General features: G+C 44.3%; 1 protein-coding gene across 1 annotated transcript in view; it reads left to right on the top strand.

Annotated features, from left to right (window-relative positions):
- Positions 1-16013, top strand: part of LOC109412379 (protein disks lost) — an 842465-nt gene that overhangs the window by 217874 nt on the left and 608578 nt on the right. The window lies entirely within an intron of this gene.

Raw genomic sequence — 16013 nt, 5'->3', positions numbered from 1 at the left:
GAATCCTAGAAGAAATTCCTGGGAGAATCTCACAACAAATCCTTTAAGTAATTTCTGCAGCCCTGAAGGAGTTGGTAAAAGGATTTTTGGATTCCGATTTAAAAATTATGCCATGGTAAATATTCTCCATTATGAAAATAAGCGAGAAAGTCTGGCATAACTCACCTGGACCAATCTACGTGAGCAATCGTCTGGTAATGTTCTACGTTCTCCTTTATCTGATTACTCCACATGATTTTTTTTATCTGTATTAACGAGATTTTTAGCCCTGGGCTAGTTCATCTCGGGACCCACGCTTTACTTCCCTTCCGAAGGAAGAACTCACATTTTGTGTGTTTGTCGGGAGCGGGATTCGATCCCAGGTCCTCGGCGTGATAGTCACGTGTTCTAACCATCCAACCAGGTCCGCTCCTACTCCACACGATGTTCTTGTTTATTGCAAATTCTGGATCTAATCAAAGAAAATGCCAATCAATTTACAGTATGGAACAAATAAAAGTAAACTCCTACTCTCGCCGGAAGAACTCTTCTCCTTCGAAACTACAACATCAGCCCATCCTAAACCCATTCGCACGGAGTACCACTCAATTTTACAGAAAAAAAAGGAAATGACTGCGGACATATCGATTGAAATTCTACCCAGCCAGTTTGATAGGGTTTCGACCGAGCCGACGGAACGACGGATGCTGGCTGCGTCACCCACCGCCGCCACCCCCAGGAAGTGCGGCGACCATCATGGTGAAATCGTCTGCTGTCTCATCGGACGGAAGATCCACGTCCACACCCTCTACGCCCTACGATAACTGGCACCCGTCCGGTTTAGTTTAACGCACTCGACCAACCAGCCGGCAGAGGATATTGCATCATGTATCCAAAACATGCTCTTGAAAATGGGCTCCATTTCGGGCAGGGCGGCACGGTTGGGATCAGAGCACAGAGTAAACGAACACAGACAGAGAAGTGCCTTCATCACGGGAAAATGACAACAAGGCACATGGCTCCATTCAAAAGGGGGTTGCATTAAGGGGTGGGACATGTCATGGGCAGCTCTAGGGCACTGGAAAGAGTACGTTGCGCGTAACAGCCTAATTCGTTGAGCCGGAAAACCATGTTTAAAACATTATTTGTCAAAGCACTTTTCTTTTAATTGAATCATACTTCCATTTTTGGAAATTCCGGCTCGATGATAGCTCGAGTTTGAATCTTGCTTACCAGCAGCCACATAAGCAAAAGTTGCATCATTGGTGTGAAGGAAATTTGAACTGTTTCGTATTCCAGCGTTGAAGGGAACATTTTCATCTCGAAGGTAGCTTACAATGTTCCCTTCAACAGTGTATTAGGCAACAGCTCAAATTTTCTTCAAAATGTCTATTAACTGCTGGTAAGCAAGATTCAAACTCTACCTATCATCAAACCGGATGTGAGGAGAAGACAATCCCAACCAACACGAAGCTTTTTGCTGATCGTGTTGCTCCAAGGGGCATGAAACCCCCTTATCTCTCCCTGACAGTCGCCACTTTAGTAGTTTGAATGTGCGCCACCAGCTAGGACATCATTTGCCTGCCTTCCTGCATTCGTTCGGTCGTTCATTTCGTTGCCAAAAATGCCAACACAGAGAAATATAAATGAATGGAACGTCTCCTGGATGTATGCCACCGCCACCCACATCCTTTTCCCGTTCCCCCAAATTAACCAGAATCCTGCGATGCCTGCGCATATGTATTTGCAGCACAGAGAGGAAGATCGCACAACAACAGTGAGTAATACGGGGCCCGACGTCGTGTGTGTCAACGTATTGGTAGGTAGGTACGTGAGCACGAGACTTGAGATAACAAAGGTGCCAATGAACTTTGCAAGAGTCCAGACCGGGGACCGGGCCGAGCAATAATGGCGGGCGGACTGCCGCCATCGGAATGCTCTGGTACTCCATCCATCCACACACCACATAGTTTTGCGCTTTCAATGCCATTGTAGGAGGGCCCAGCCGGAAAAGGGCCGGTCACGTGCTTCTCCGATGATTGGAAGGATTTTCCTTTGTCGTCTGTCTGCTGCTGCTGCTGCTGCTGAATGGTATTTGGGGCAACGCTTTACGTTCTAACGTTCTTGAACTTCCCGGGTTAGGGTCTCCTTTTTGTCGGACTCGGTTTTATGAATAGGACGACATTCCGGAAATGGAGTGTTTATGGAGGAGCACCCGGTCGTTATCTTGGCTGCTTCTTCATGGATGTAGTACACTAAAAGGAATCCATCTTTGTCGTGTTGCGTTTCGCCTGGAAAATGTTTTATCAAATTAAATACATATTTCACATTGCTCGTACCTATGTAGAGTGTTCGTCCGGAAATCTTTCATCTATGCGGACCCCAGGGGATACACATTATGCGATGTCGCACAAAATGATAATGGAAAAATTAATAACGTCAGCGATAAAAGATCCTTCGTCATCAAAGCAAATTCTACGTGTTCATATGCTGCTGCTGCTGTTGCTGCTGTGTACACGGTCTAACAGCTCTCTCAAGCTACATCGAGTAAAGTGCTCTCTGATGGCGAACTGCAGTTCAACAGTGGTGGACATTCGATTAGTTGCACCTATATTCAGATGTTTCACTCACTTTCTTTATTAAGTTCATTATTTTCACATAGATAAGCCTTAGCTCGCAATTCTACGTCACACATTTCGGTTCGCTGCTGTTTCTCTCCGTCCACGGAAATGTCCTACACTCGCCAAATCATTCTCGCCCTGGTCGAGAAAAAATCCTTCACCAGATCGTCAGGATTTCGAGCTTTGTGGTATACATGAAAGAGACACTGTCCCGATAGGGAACTCTGGCCGGATATCGAACCGTAAACGTGTCCAAATAAGTTAAAATGGTTAGAGCTACGTTGCTATATCCAGCAACAGGTAAACTACGGAGTTACGGGAGCTGTTCGGATAGTTGACTGAGGGGTATGCCGCTCTGAACATCCCTCCAGTCTACATGACGTAGCTTTGCAGGGATTTTTTTCATGTTCTATCAAGCACCCTCGGCACAAATGATGCTCTTCCAACGGTCACAAAAACTGAAATTCTTGAAGTCTTTGCATTCACGAACCTTGTCTCCTGCTTTTCTAAAAATTGGGCAATGTTTTCCTTTGTTTCGAGACTGCTGGATCGATGACGTTCATCTCCGAAATCCTGCTGGTTGCAAGAGGAATGAGCGTTCACGAACAACATTTATTTTCTCTTCCTCTTCTCTAAATAACCGTGAGGCACATAATATGGAAAGGAATAACGTCGCTCGCAGCGACAACCATGAGCCATGTAGTCACCGAATGTCCCACCGGGCACTTCAGCTTGAAGAGAGCCTAGTCCAACTTGATGTTCGCTGGTAATTTGCCCACCAGCTCCTGGAACAGGGCTGGGTTGGAAAAGTGGGCCTTCTTTCTGACCGGCCGCACGTACAGGGGATAGACAAAATGATCGGAACAGGCAAAATTTTCCCTTCTCAAAAAAATTTCAAATAGCTGTTACTTTTCGAAAAGTGCATCGAATATTCTCAAATTTTTGCTGTAAGTTGATCAACTATTTTTGTATCAGTGGACAAAATTTGGAAAAGATCGGGCCATACTGCACGAAGTTATAGGCATTTTGGAAAAAGCTAGAATTATCCGATAGCCAACTTTGAGCTGTTATATCTCCGGGTTCAATGAACCGAATGCAATGAAATTTTGACCATTTATGACTTATATAATGATCTTTGAAAAACTTTTAACATAACTTAAAATTCTTAACACGGAAGAAAATTATAACGATTAGATTATTCTTCTAATAAAACACCAAATTTTCTTAAATTTCAACATCGTTTCAAAATTCAAGATGTTAATTATAGTTCATTTGAATTCCCTCTTATTGTCTGGAGTACAGATATGTTTTAAAGGAAAGTAACAACATAGGCGGCAATTCATTGAAAAAGTAATGGGATACATATTAAAAATAGACCAATTTACTAAAAAATCATAAAATTAATTAAATCGCTATAACTTTTTCTCTTGTTAATAATTTCAAGTTGTTTCGAACGTTTTTCAAAGCTCAATATATAAGTCATAAATGGACACAATTTCATTGCATTCGGTTCATTGAATCCGGAGATATAACAGCTCAAAGTTGGCTATCGAATAATTCTACCTTTTTCTAAAATGCCTATAACTTCGTGCAGTATAACCCGATCTTTCTCAAATTTTGTCCACTGATACACAACTAGTTGATCAACTTATAGTCAAAATTTGAGAATATTTGAGGCACTTTTCGAAAAGTTACAGCTAATTGGACATTTTTTGAAAAATGAAAATTTTGCCTATCCCGATCATTTTGTCTATCCCCTGTAGGTGCCCGCACAGATTCTGACATGCGAGAGCGTTTGGAGAGTCGTCGACAGCTGACGGTTCCAGAAGGATGCTCCTCACTGATTCAAAGGTGTTTCCTTTGAGGCTTCGTTGCAGACGCATCAAGTTCTCGCCGTGTGAAAATTCACAAAGTTGGGTTGTGTTCTGGAAGCAGCTCATGATCAACGGCCACCAGTGAATCAAAATTCAGCCATCGCGCAACAATAATGACAATGTCGCAACCTGTATTTGTTGCGACAATCCACCCAATGCGACATAAGTTTGTCCCAATTTGTACATAATAGGATATACATCGTACACCACGAGTTTGGGGATTTTTAAGCTTTGCATTGCGATTTTCGAACGGTGTCTTCGATTCGGTAAACACTGCAACTCTGCTGAAGATCTATCATCAAACAGTTTTGACTTTGTGCTAGTAATCATTGATTATTCACGAGTTGAAAAGTACGCAACAAATTCAGCTTCCGTTTTGTCTGCAACAAAAATTTTCGAGATCATGTCATTATCTGTTACCAGTAGGGATAAAGAGTAATCGTCGCGCCTTCTTTGTTGCTTGTTTTGTGCCACTTTTGTCTGACAATTCTCTTCACTGACGGCCACTCGACAAGATCGCCCGAAAAGAGCGGAAGTTCTTTGAGAACGATATATCTGGCGGCGAGTTGTTAATATACTTGAATATACTACTTGTTGCTGTCGTTTGCTGTCCACTGGGTGATGATTCGAGACCGGCTATCTGCACCGGTTTGCTACCGCTGGGCTCCAATGCTACCTGGGAGTGACCTCGGGTACCTACGGAAGGTGGTACAAACCTTCTGTTGATCCGTACAAATGCTGGACGAAGAGCTTCGTTGGCTGTCGTTTGCTGCAGAACGCCTAACTTCCGTAGAATGTCCTGCCGTTTCACCGCAATCTATGCTTTTGGAAGAGATTGAGGTGCCTCTGGTAGGTCCCAAGTTAGGCTCCAGTATAACGGATCAGGCAATTAAACCTGTGATAGTGCAGTGCCTACATGAGGTTCCGTAATACATAGAACACGAATATTGCCACCTCGTTGCATCTTGGTTATGTGACTGGCTCAAATTTCAAATTGAGTTTGGCGGGCTGCCTTGACTTTGGTGTAGAAGCTGCGTTGCCGTAATTCTGCAAAGTAATGTAAGCGCCATTTCAAATACTTTTGAAAACGGGACCTTTTCATCGCATTCGATGAGGAAACAAAACAATAACTATGGAAAACGATGCTTCATTGCCTGTCAATGACAATGGAGTAGTACGACATGCACTAAATACTAAGGATACGGGTATTGTCACAAAAGGTCAAAATACCGTCAAGGCGCCATTCACCGTGGGGGCTCCATTCACTGTGTGCCTTCGAATATTTTTTCATTATTTCCATATTATGATTGAATGATATGACAATTTCCCTTCAATTTCACCAATACAACACTAATGTATTGTTACCATGTCAGAACGCTCATTAGAAACATTTAAAAGTATCATTTTGACACTAAAGTGTGTTTACATGAAGCGGGTTTCTGCTCGTTCACTGCATTCATAGTGAAAAAACGAAAACTGCGCTAAGGTGATTTAAGCGATAAACTAAATCTGTAACAAATTTTGAAAACGACGTATAATCAATGGTGTAGCATTGATTATACGTCGTTTTCAAAATTTGTTACTGAAATGTAGTAACGTTTTTATTCCACCAAGAAGCAATTAAATTCACAAATTAGGTATGTATTTTGCATTACCGAAGTAAGTTTAACAAGAAAGTACGATTACTCGTACTTTTTAATTGAAACAAAAAGGCACGGTGAATGGGTACCCTAAAAATCAATGGTCTCCATTCACCGTGCCCCATATTGTCCCATATATCTAGAAAAAATCGAAAATTTGAACAATCGTTTTTCTAATAAAATCTTGCAAGTTATTACTTGAAATGAATTTAAACGAAGAAAACTCCCTTGGCTGGGTTGTTTTGATCATTTTTAAACAAAGTAGAATAAAATTTCTCATACACGGTGAATGGGTCCCTACTACCACGGTGAATGGTGACCTACCACGGAATTAGGCGACCCTACTACCTTTTACTAATTGTACTATATCACCAAATTTTGTGAAAAATTTTCTACTTCTGTGGATATTGCTTTAATTTTAACCTATAATGAAGGCAATTAAAAGCGGCACCAACAATGTTTATAAGACTAGTGTCAAATGACAGCCCTTATTTGCCCCGAATCGTCTTAGATCCACGATGAATGGTGCCTTGACGATACTGGTCGCATACTCGCAGGGGCTCATCCGAACAGAAAAAAAACAATGCAATGTTTGCTGAATAAAAGCTTATTCAGCTCAAACTTTTAAAATCAAACTTAAGAGCGATTCATTCATTCATGGTACAGCTACAATGTTTGTTGGGTTTTCAATGCTCGATATTGGACGATTTTTCTTGCTTGATCATCTTCGAGCAGCTCTGCGTGCATAAGTTTTCTACTTTATTTATTTCATTTCGTCAACCGACGTAGACTAGTACATTATACATATACATATTTTTCTTATTTCCTAATATTATAATTCAGCCATTCCATAGAAAAACGATATACCTAGTGCATCTCCGATTGTCGTGAAACTTGGTGGGCTTGTAGTTCTTCGAAAATAATAAGACCCGTATTTTTTTATTTCTTCATTAGGGTGACCAATTTTCATATAGGGTGGTACCAAAAATTAAGGTTTTTCAAAACTAAAAATTTTCAAAAAATCGTAACTTTTGAACCAGTTGACCGATTTTAAACTTCTTTTTTTGTTTGAAAGCTATTGAAAGCTATAGTTTTCAGGAAAAATACGTTAAAAGAGCTAAAATGTAAAGAGTACTATAAAATATGCAAATATATTAGTTTTTTCACGTTTTCATGGTCTCGGGACCAAAGAGGTACCCTGGTTTTATATTTTTATCAGAAAATTCAGGAAATTTGGCGTAACATATCAAAAAATCAGAGATGTATGTTTTTTTTTTGTTTTTGAGATATGATTTTTTGAAAATAAAAGGTTAAATTTTCCCATACAAGACAGTTTTTTAAATTTAATTTTATTTTGATTCCTTATACTATTATGGATACCAAAACCACCAGGAATCACTTTAAAAAGCAATACTATGCATAGTTTTATGGTAATTTGCAATTTCAAGCAATTTTAGAGTAGCTAGTACTAAAATATATGACTATCTATATTCAAAAAATCATATCTCAAAAACAAAACAACATACATTTTTGATTTTTTGATATGTTACGCCAAATTTCCTGAATTTTCTGATAAAAATATAAAACCAGGGTACCTTGTTGGTCCCGAGACCATGAAAACGTGAACAAACTATTATATTTGCATATTTTATAGTACTCTTTACATTTTAGCCCCTTTAACGTATTTTTCCTGAAAACTACAATTCAATAGCTTTCAAACAAAAAAACTTCAACGCTGAGTGTATAGAAGAACACCATCTTCGTCGGTCTTAGGCGATGTTTCTCCGGTTTTCCCGAGTGCGTAGCGATCGCAGATCTCCTTCAACCACGTGCAGCCAGCGCAGTGGGATAGCGGCCGCCAGGCCCGGATTAAGGATTGTGGGGGCCCGGGGCCCGAGCAGTAGTGGAGGCCCCCCGAAGGTACAAATGCGATGATCATTACAGTTTCTATTTGTTTTTGAGCAGTACTTGAACCAAAATTGTGTTTTGTGGGGGCCCTGGTCCCCCCGGCCCCCCTTTAGATCCGGCCCTGGCGGCCGCCCACGAAGTCGCAGACCGCTGCATGGTTTCCTGCTGAATAATGTTTTCGCTATTCTTCCAACATTCGCACTATATCACTATGTGTCCAGCCCACTGAAGTCTGCCGTATTTTATACGTTTGACACTTGCAACAAATCATGATTTATGCATCTGCGCCACACGCCATGAATCTGAAGCTTTACCCAACACTTCGATATCGGAATAGCTGGCTCAGGGCCAATGAAGTCATGTGATGTTCCAGTGCGAGCTAACTCATCAGCCAATTCATTTCCAGCGATGGAAGAATGGCCAGCCACCCATACAAGGTGAACAGCGTTTGCTGAATTCAGCTCCTCGATTTGAGTTCGACAAGCGATAACTATCTTCGACCTGGAGTTAGCCAAAGCAAGTGCTTTAATAGCAGCCTGGCTATCTGAACAGAAGTATATTACTTTGCCCATTACGTGCTGCTGAAGTGCTGATTGCATTCCGCACATAAGAGCAAAGATTTCGGCCTGAAAAACGGTGCAGTGTCTACCAAGTGAGTAAGACTGATACAGCCTTAGCTCACGAGAATAAACACCAGCACCTGCTCGACCTTCGAGAAGGGAGCCATCAGTGTAACATACGATGCCGTCTGAAATACTTCTTTCCAGATAACCAGAAGTCCACTCTTCCCGGGAAGGAAATTTCGCGGAAAATGTCCTATATGGAAAATTACAAGCAATTGTAAGATCACTTGGAGCAAGGACAATTTTGTCCGAATTCACCAAAAGTGAAAACAACGAGGTGTGTGTTGATGTGCGGTTCACAGGAGTTTCCTCTAGTAGGCCGAGTACCCGTAGACGGTAAGTGCAAGAAAATGCTTCTTGTTTGAGATGAATGTGTAGTGGGGCAACGTCAAAGAGAACTTCGAGCGCTGCCGTCGGAGTTGAAGAGAACGCTCCAGACATCGCCATAACTTTGATTGGACCGTTCTCAATTCGCCCTTTTGCCACCACACAAGACATCCATAGGCATATATTGGCCGAACAACAGTTGTGTAGCTCCATTTGATATACTTGGGTTTTAGACCCCAAGTTGTACCAAAGGTTCGCCGGCATTGCCCGAAGGCCATACAAGCTTTCTTGATTCTGTACTCAATGTGAGGTGCCCAGGAAAGCTTGGAATCAAAAATGACTCCAACGTACTTTACCTGTTCAGTCACATCGATTCCAGAATCAAAGAGACGCAAAGGTCGAACGCCATTGCGGTTTCGCCTTTCCGTAAAAAGAACAATAGATGTTTTACTCGGATTAACCGAAAGGCCATATTGGCGACACCAACCCTCAACTACCAGAAGGGCGCTTTGCATCAGGTCGAAAAGGGTGGTGATACACATACCAACTAACAATGTTAGATAGTCGTCGCCAAAACCATAAGTAGGAAAACCGCTATTATTGAATTGCCTCAATAGCGTATCTGCTACGAGATGAGATTCCACAAAAGCGGTGGCAAGACTCCCCCTTGGGGGCATCCACAAACACTCAATTCCCTAATCCCTGCTAGACGCAATGTCGAGAAGAGATATCGGTTTTTGAGCATTTGATGAATCCAATTGGAAATCATTGGAGATATACCATGACTCCGTGCGGCTTCCAATATGGCATCGAAAGGCACATTGTCAAAGGCACCCTCGATATCTAAGAAAACACCCAAACAAGATTGCTTTTGAGCGAATGCTTTCTCGATATCGTAAACAACCTTATGTAAAAGAGTCACAGTGGACTTACCAGATTGGTAGGCATGTTGGTTCACAGAGGCACGTTGGCCAGATGAACATCACGGATGTGATGATCCACAATGCGTTCTAAGCATTTCAGAAGAAAAGAGGTCAAACTGATAGGTCTGAAGCTCTTTGCTTCTTCATACGACGCACGACCCACTTTCGGAATAAACTTTACAGTAATATCCCGCCAAGGTTTAGGAATATACCCTGTAGCAAAACTTCAAACAAGTATTATTTTCAAAACATGTTTGAAATAATCAAATCCCTTCTGAATCAAAATATGATAAACCCCATCTGCCCCAGGAGATTTGAAAGGAGCAATGCTATTGAGTGCCCATTCAATCAATTTTATAGTTACAATACTCCGAGCCGAAGCCAGGGAATCGTAACTACAAGAAAAGACATCAGGTTCCTCCGAAGATGTAATATCCATTGGAAGTGTGTGCTGAATAAGCATTCCAGAACTTCCTCATCAGAGGAAGTCAGATCGCCGTTTGGCAAACGTAGTTCTTTCACTCGGAAATCCTTAGATTTCGCAAGGATTTTATTTAACCGACTGACTTCACTCAAACTGGAAACATTTGTTCAAAGGTTTTTCCAGCCGGATCGTTCAGCAGACCGGAGAGCTTTCCTGTAGGCCTTGCGAGCCGACCTGAAAGCCTCCGATCCAGCCGAACGTCGTCTGTTCCAACTCTTTCTACATTGTTTCCTGAGTTTCGCCAGATCAGAGTTCCACCAAGGGGTTCCTCTTGTGATCTTCACAGACCGTAGAGGACATGCTTCTTCAAAAGCTTCCATGATGAAGGTCGTTGTATCAACGGCATCATCTAAATCACTTGGAGTGTCAATGGATGGTTAGTATCCATGAAATTTGACCGCAACCAAATCAGTAAAAAGATTCCAGTTTGTTTTTCCTAATGTCTACCACTGTATTAAATGTAAGAAGGGGATATGAATGAAATGGTGCATAACATTTTCCGACATTTGCACCCAATATTAAAATACGATTCTTTACATGGATACTACTTTGCGATGTATTCCTTCAGTTTTCTATTCTATTCTTGGCTGAATTCGTCTCCCCAAAGTCGATCGTTCTCTTCATAGAGAGCTCTTAAAAAAAGGAAATGCTAGCAATTTTCACTTGTAATTGGATTTCGTTACTTCCTCTGCTTCGCATCATTCTGGCCATCATCGAAGATACTAAAAAATTAATAAATAGCGAGGAAATCATCTTTTCTCATTCCTGTTCCGACACGCTCCAGTAATTCCGAACGCCATTCCCTTCCACAGTTGTTAAGTAAGCAGGTAGTGTCCGCGCGCTAGTCGTCATCATAAACGTAAAAGGGGAGAGAACTTCTTCGGAGGTTACAGTCGAGTCAGTGCTTCATCTTTTACTACTGCGGTCTTTGTGGTGGTAGCTGTTGATGACAGCGAAAGTGAAAATTTTCATCTTCAACTCAAGAGTCGTCAGATTTTCCAGAAGCACTTCACTTATGCCTCGTCGCCCCTCGCTTCTGGCTCGGACTGGGCGATGATGATGGTTGTTGCTGTCTTGTTGTTCAAACTCTAAATTACCGGGGACCGGGGAAGAACGAGAGGAGAACTCCAGCTTCAGCCCAGTCAGTGAGCGGATTCCAAGAATGTGCGTTGGTTGTTTGGATCGGCATCAGCAGCAGCAGCAGCATGTGTTGCACTTTGCTCTACGTCGTCCGTGTGCCTAAAGTTGGATTCTTCGTGGTTTATGGTGTCGAGAACGAAAGGGAAACAGTCTACCGTAAAAAGGGAGAACATGTTTTTATTTTATGCTACAACATGGGAACATGAAGTACATTTTGTTGGATATGGTCGCATTCCTGTTGTTCGTGCTTTGATTATACGACGACACCGGATGAGTGTGTGGAGCAAAGGTCATCACCATGTGCTGGATGTTGGTGGATTACGTAAGTGATATGAGAAGGAAACATTTTCTTACGGATATGCTGATTAAAATCTATTATAATGAGATGCATAACATGCAATATAGTCGTCTTTCAATGTTACCTAATCGTGTTGGAGTCTTGAGCACCCATGGTGATGCAGAGAGCCGAATTGAAAAATCTCCATCCTGGGCGATTGCTTGCCATCGCCTTGACATGTCGCCAGGTCAAAATTCTGTCGACTTGCTTTATTTCGTTGTTGAGGCTGCACCGCCATGAGCCTCTAGGCCTGCCTCTGCTGCGATGTTCTACTGGGCTTTTCAATGTAACGCTTGCTTACAGATTTCGTTTCCGACACTCCACCTTCACTTTTGCTCCAGAATTTCTGTCGCTATCGGCTTTTGATGACATCGGAGATGGAGCTCCACGTTGGAGATCCAATTATGAGGCCACCCTGCACGGATGATATACCGCAGTCATCTATTGATGAAAACCTGAAGCTGTCGAGTGCAGTACAGATTTCACGTTCGAGCTAGAAAGTCGGACTTTGGTGCGTCGATTAATCTGGTTGTTTTTTTATACATTTCTTAAACTCGCAAAGGCAGCCCTCGCCTTCTTGATCCGTGTACCTATTTTGATGTTGGTGCTGCCATCGGCCGCCATTTCACTACCAAGAAATTGGAAGCACTCAACATTATCCAGCAACGACCCGGATGGGATCGAAAATGACACCGTTGTGCAGTACTCTGCACGAGAATACCCTTTACTGTGCTTCAATGAGGGATTTTCTCAGGGAGACCCTTGCCCCTGAGGGCTTCTCACATGTTTCCGTGATTGAGACGGTCGAAGGCTTTTTCGTAATCAATGAACACCATGTGGAGAGACTGTTGGAGTTCATTGGTTTGTTCCAGAATGATACGGAGCGTGACAATACGGACCACACAGGATCGTCCGGCACGGAATCCTGCTTGCTGCCGCCGGAAAGTTGCGTCAATATTCTCCTGTATCTGGTTAAGGATCACTTTGCAGACGACTTTGAGACCGATACACAGTAACATGATGCCCCGTCAATTATCGCATACAGTCAGGTCACCCTTTTGGGCACCTTTACTAAGACGACTTGCATCCAGTAGACCGGAATCGTCGCGGTTTCCTGTATGTTGCAGAATAATTGAAGCAGCAATTGTGCAAATACTACGGCGACAGCTTTGAGCATCTTGGCTGGCTGGCCCCGGGGCCCTGTTCGATTTCATGCTATGGATGGCTGTTTCTATCTCCTGTAATGATGGAGCTTTGGTGTTGACACGTTTAATGCGTAGAACTCTTGAAAAAGGTTTTCAAAGTACTTCAACTGGTCAGCAACCGTAGCATTCAACTTAATCCCGCTAAGGCGCGTAAGGCATCGTAAACTAAATGAATGTCGCCGGTATTTGCGGCTTTTGTTGCCTTCGTCAGCTAGGGAGTCCGCCCACGCTCTTTTGTCCCGCCTACATAAGCGCTTCACTTACTTCTCGAGATCGTTGGAAATAGCAAAGATTAGCTCTACTGTCCAAACCCGGGAAGCCATACAGACCTATCTGCCTTCTGGACACCGCCGAGAAACTGTTACAACGGATCATTCTGTCGAGGCTGATGATCTATACCGAGAAACTCGATTACTCTGGCCTCTCGAATAACCACACAGCAAAAATTTCTGAAAATTACAGCCGACGTATACAAATTTGACATATAAGTTTCTATTACATCTCACTGAATTTTACATTAAACAATCTCTTGTATGGAATGTTGAACACAAGCTTCATACTGAGAGCAAGCTATAAATTTAAAAATTTATGGAAAGATGTTTGTGGTATGACGGGGTCCTTTTGTTACAGGTGATATGATGTAACATTTTTTACTGTGCAGTTCGACTTCCGGAAGGGTCGATCGACGGTGGGCGATATTAGGGCTGTAACCAAAACGGCCGATATAGCGCTCTAAAAGAAGCGAATAGGAATTCGCTATGGATTACTGCACGAATTTATTGTGGCCTGCTTACTCTCACACGAAATTTGACGTTTGAGCGGTGTCGGCACCTCTCAAACGTCAAATTTTCTGTGAGAGTAAGCAGGCCAGTATAAATTCGTGCAGTAATCCATTGTGCGGTCGTCACGCTGGACGCAAAGAATGCGTTGAATAGCGACTGCGCCATACACCACCTAGGAGTCCCGGTGCCAGATACTGGAGAGATTATTTGGGGCAGCAGGGACGAAAGTCCTGGGGCCTGACGCACCCCACCCGCTTGCGAGTCAGCCGCGAAGTCGGCTGATTACTAACCCCAATTCAAGGTGTTAAGCGACCCGTGCTGAGGAATGAGTCATCGAGGGGGTGAAAAAGATGCTCGATCTTTAACGGAGCCTGTGGGGTACCTGGGCACCCCCCACAGTAAGCTGTCCCTTACCGCGTTAATGCAGGGCTCTGGCGTGGTGGACATTCTTTCCCGTGCGACTCGTGGGATTAATCATGAAATCAAACAAATCAAGCAAGAAGCGGGTTGATGAGATCTCTGACACGAAGAAGTGAGGAGATAGGCGCTGGGAGTTGCGTACGCAGCTTAAGCGTGGGTGCTCCAGTCCACTTCCCGGCCAGCCAGCCGGTGGAGGTTATGGACGGAGCGTGGTTGTTGAGGGCCGTATCCAAAGGACGGTCCGCAATAGAGGCGGCTGAGCAGCAGCTTGGCAAAATCATCGACTTTGCGTCCACTAAGTCGAACATAAGCAAGGACCTGAAAACGGCCTTGCTTCGACTTAGAGCGTCGATCGACGATGCCAAGCAGGAGCACGCGGCACTCGCGTTGCTGACTGCTGCAGCAGCGGAGCCTGCAAATGAGAAAGTGCCGAAGTTTACCCAAACGGAGGCCTTCTCCTTCGCAGGAAGTCCGAATAAGGCGGAAGCGACTGCTCGCGACAAACGGGGCAAGCAATCGCAGAAGCGGACGAGGCAACTGGAGCTGTCTGGCGGTGCCCGCAAGGCCAGGTGAATCATTACCCCGAAAGTCGGTAATAATGCCGGAAGTTCGGACCCCAGCCAAGGTTCCCGGAAAGCTGGGAAGGGGCCCGTCCCGGAACGATGGGAACAAGGGGTTGCGACCGCTGGTGGGCCCTCAACAGTTACAGAGCAGGGCGATCCAAGGGGAGGACCCCCCTTGGACGAAGGTAGAGCGGAAGAGGAAGAAGAAGGCGAATCCGCAGGTAGTAGCGCAGGACGCCAAGCCAAGGCGTAGAATGGCAGGTGCCAATCGCGAGAAAGGCGACGCGATCGTCATCAAGACAGAACAGTCCAAGTACTCGGACGTCTTGAAGATGATGCGAAGCGACGCCAAGCTTGAGGGTCTTGGAGCCGACGTACGCAGTATTAGACGTACTCGTACGGGCGAGATGATCCTGGAGCTGAAGCGCCAGAAGGAGCACAAGGGCGCCGCCTATAAAAAGCCGGCAGAAGAGGTCCTTGGTGAGGGTGTGCAGGTGAGGGCTCTGACACATGAGGCGACTCTGAAGGTCAAGGACATTGATGAGATCACCGAAGTGGAAGAGCTCGTCACGGCACTGCGGCAACAGTGCGATGTACAGGTGGCCGCCGCAGCCGTTAAGCTACGGAAAGGGGCAGCAGGGACACAGATAGCTTTGGTTCAGCTACCTGTGGCGGACGTCAAAAAGTCCGTTAAAGTAGGGAGCATAAAGGTGGGTTGGTGTGTGCCACCTGACATTCCACGAGCCACCAGAGGTTTGCTTCAGGTGTCTGGAACCAGGACACAAGTCGTGGGACTGCAAAGGCCCCGACAGGCGCAAACTGTGCAGGCGATGCGGCGCTGAAGGTCATAAGGCCCAAAGCTGCACGAGTCCGCCCATTTGCATGATCTGTACCGGGAAATCCTCGAACAACAGACATCCGATGGGTGGTCCAAGGTGCCCGGCCTTCAAGAAAGCCGCAGTGAACAACAAATCACAGTGCAGGTAACGCAGCTGAACCTGAACCACTGTGATGCGGCTCAGCAACTGCTTTGTCAGGCAGTTTCTGAGTGGGAGACGGATATCGCCATCATATCGGACCCATACCGAGTAGCCGCCAGCAACGGCAACTGGGTCGCGGATGGGACCAGAAAAATGGCGGCGATATGGACGACGGGTAAATACCCCGTTCAGGAGTTGGTGTCTACT

The sequence above is a fragment of the Aedes albopictus genome, chromosome 2, assembly GCF_035046485.1.
Source record: "Aedes albopictus strain Foshan chromosome 2, AalbF5, whole genome shotgun sequence".
NCBI lineage: Eukaryota > Metazoa > Arthropoda > Insecta > Diptera > Culicidae > Aedes > Aedes albopictus.
This window is presented reverse-complemented; position numbering and strand designations above follow the sequence as displayed.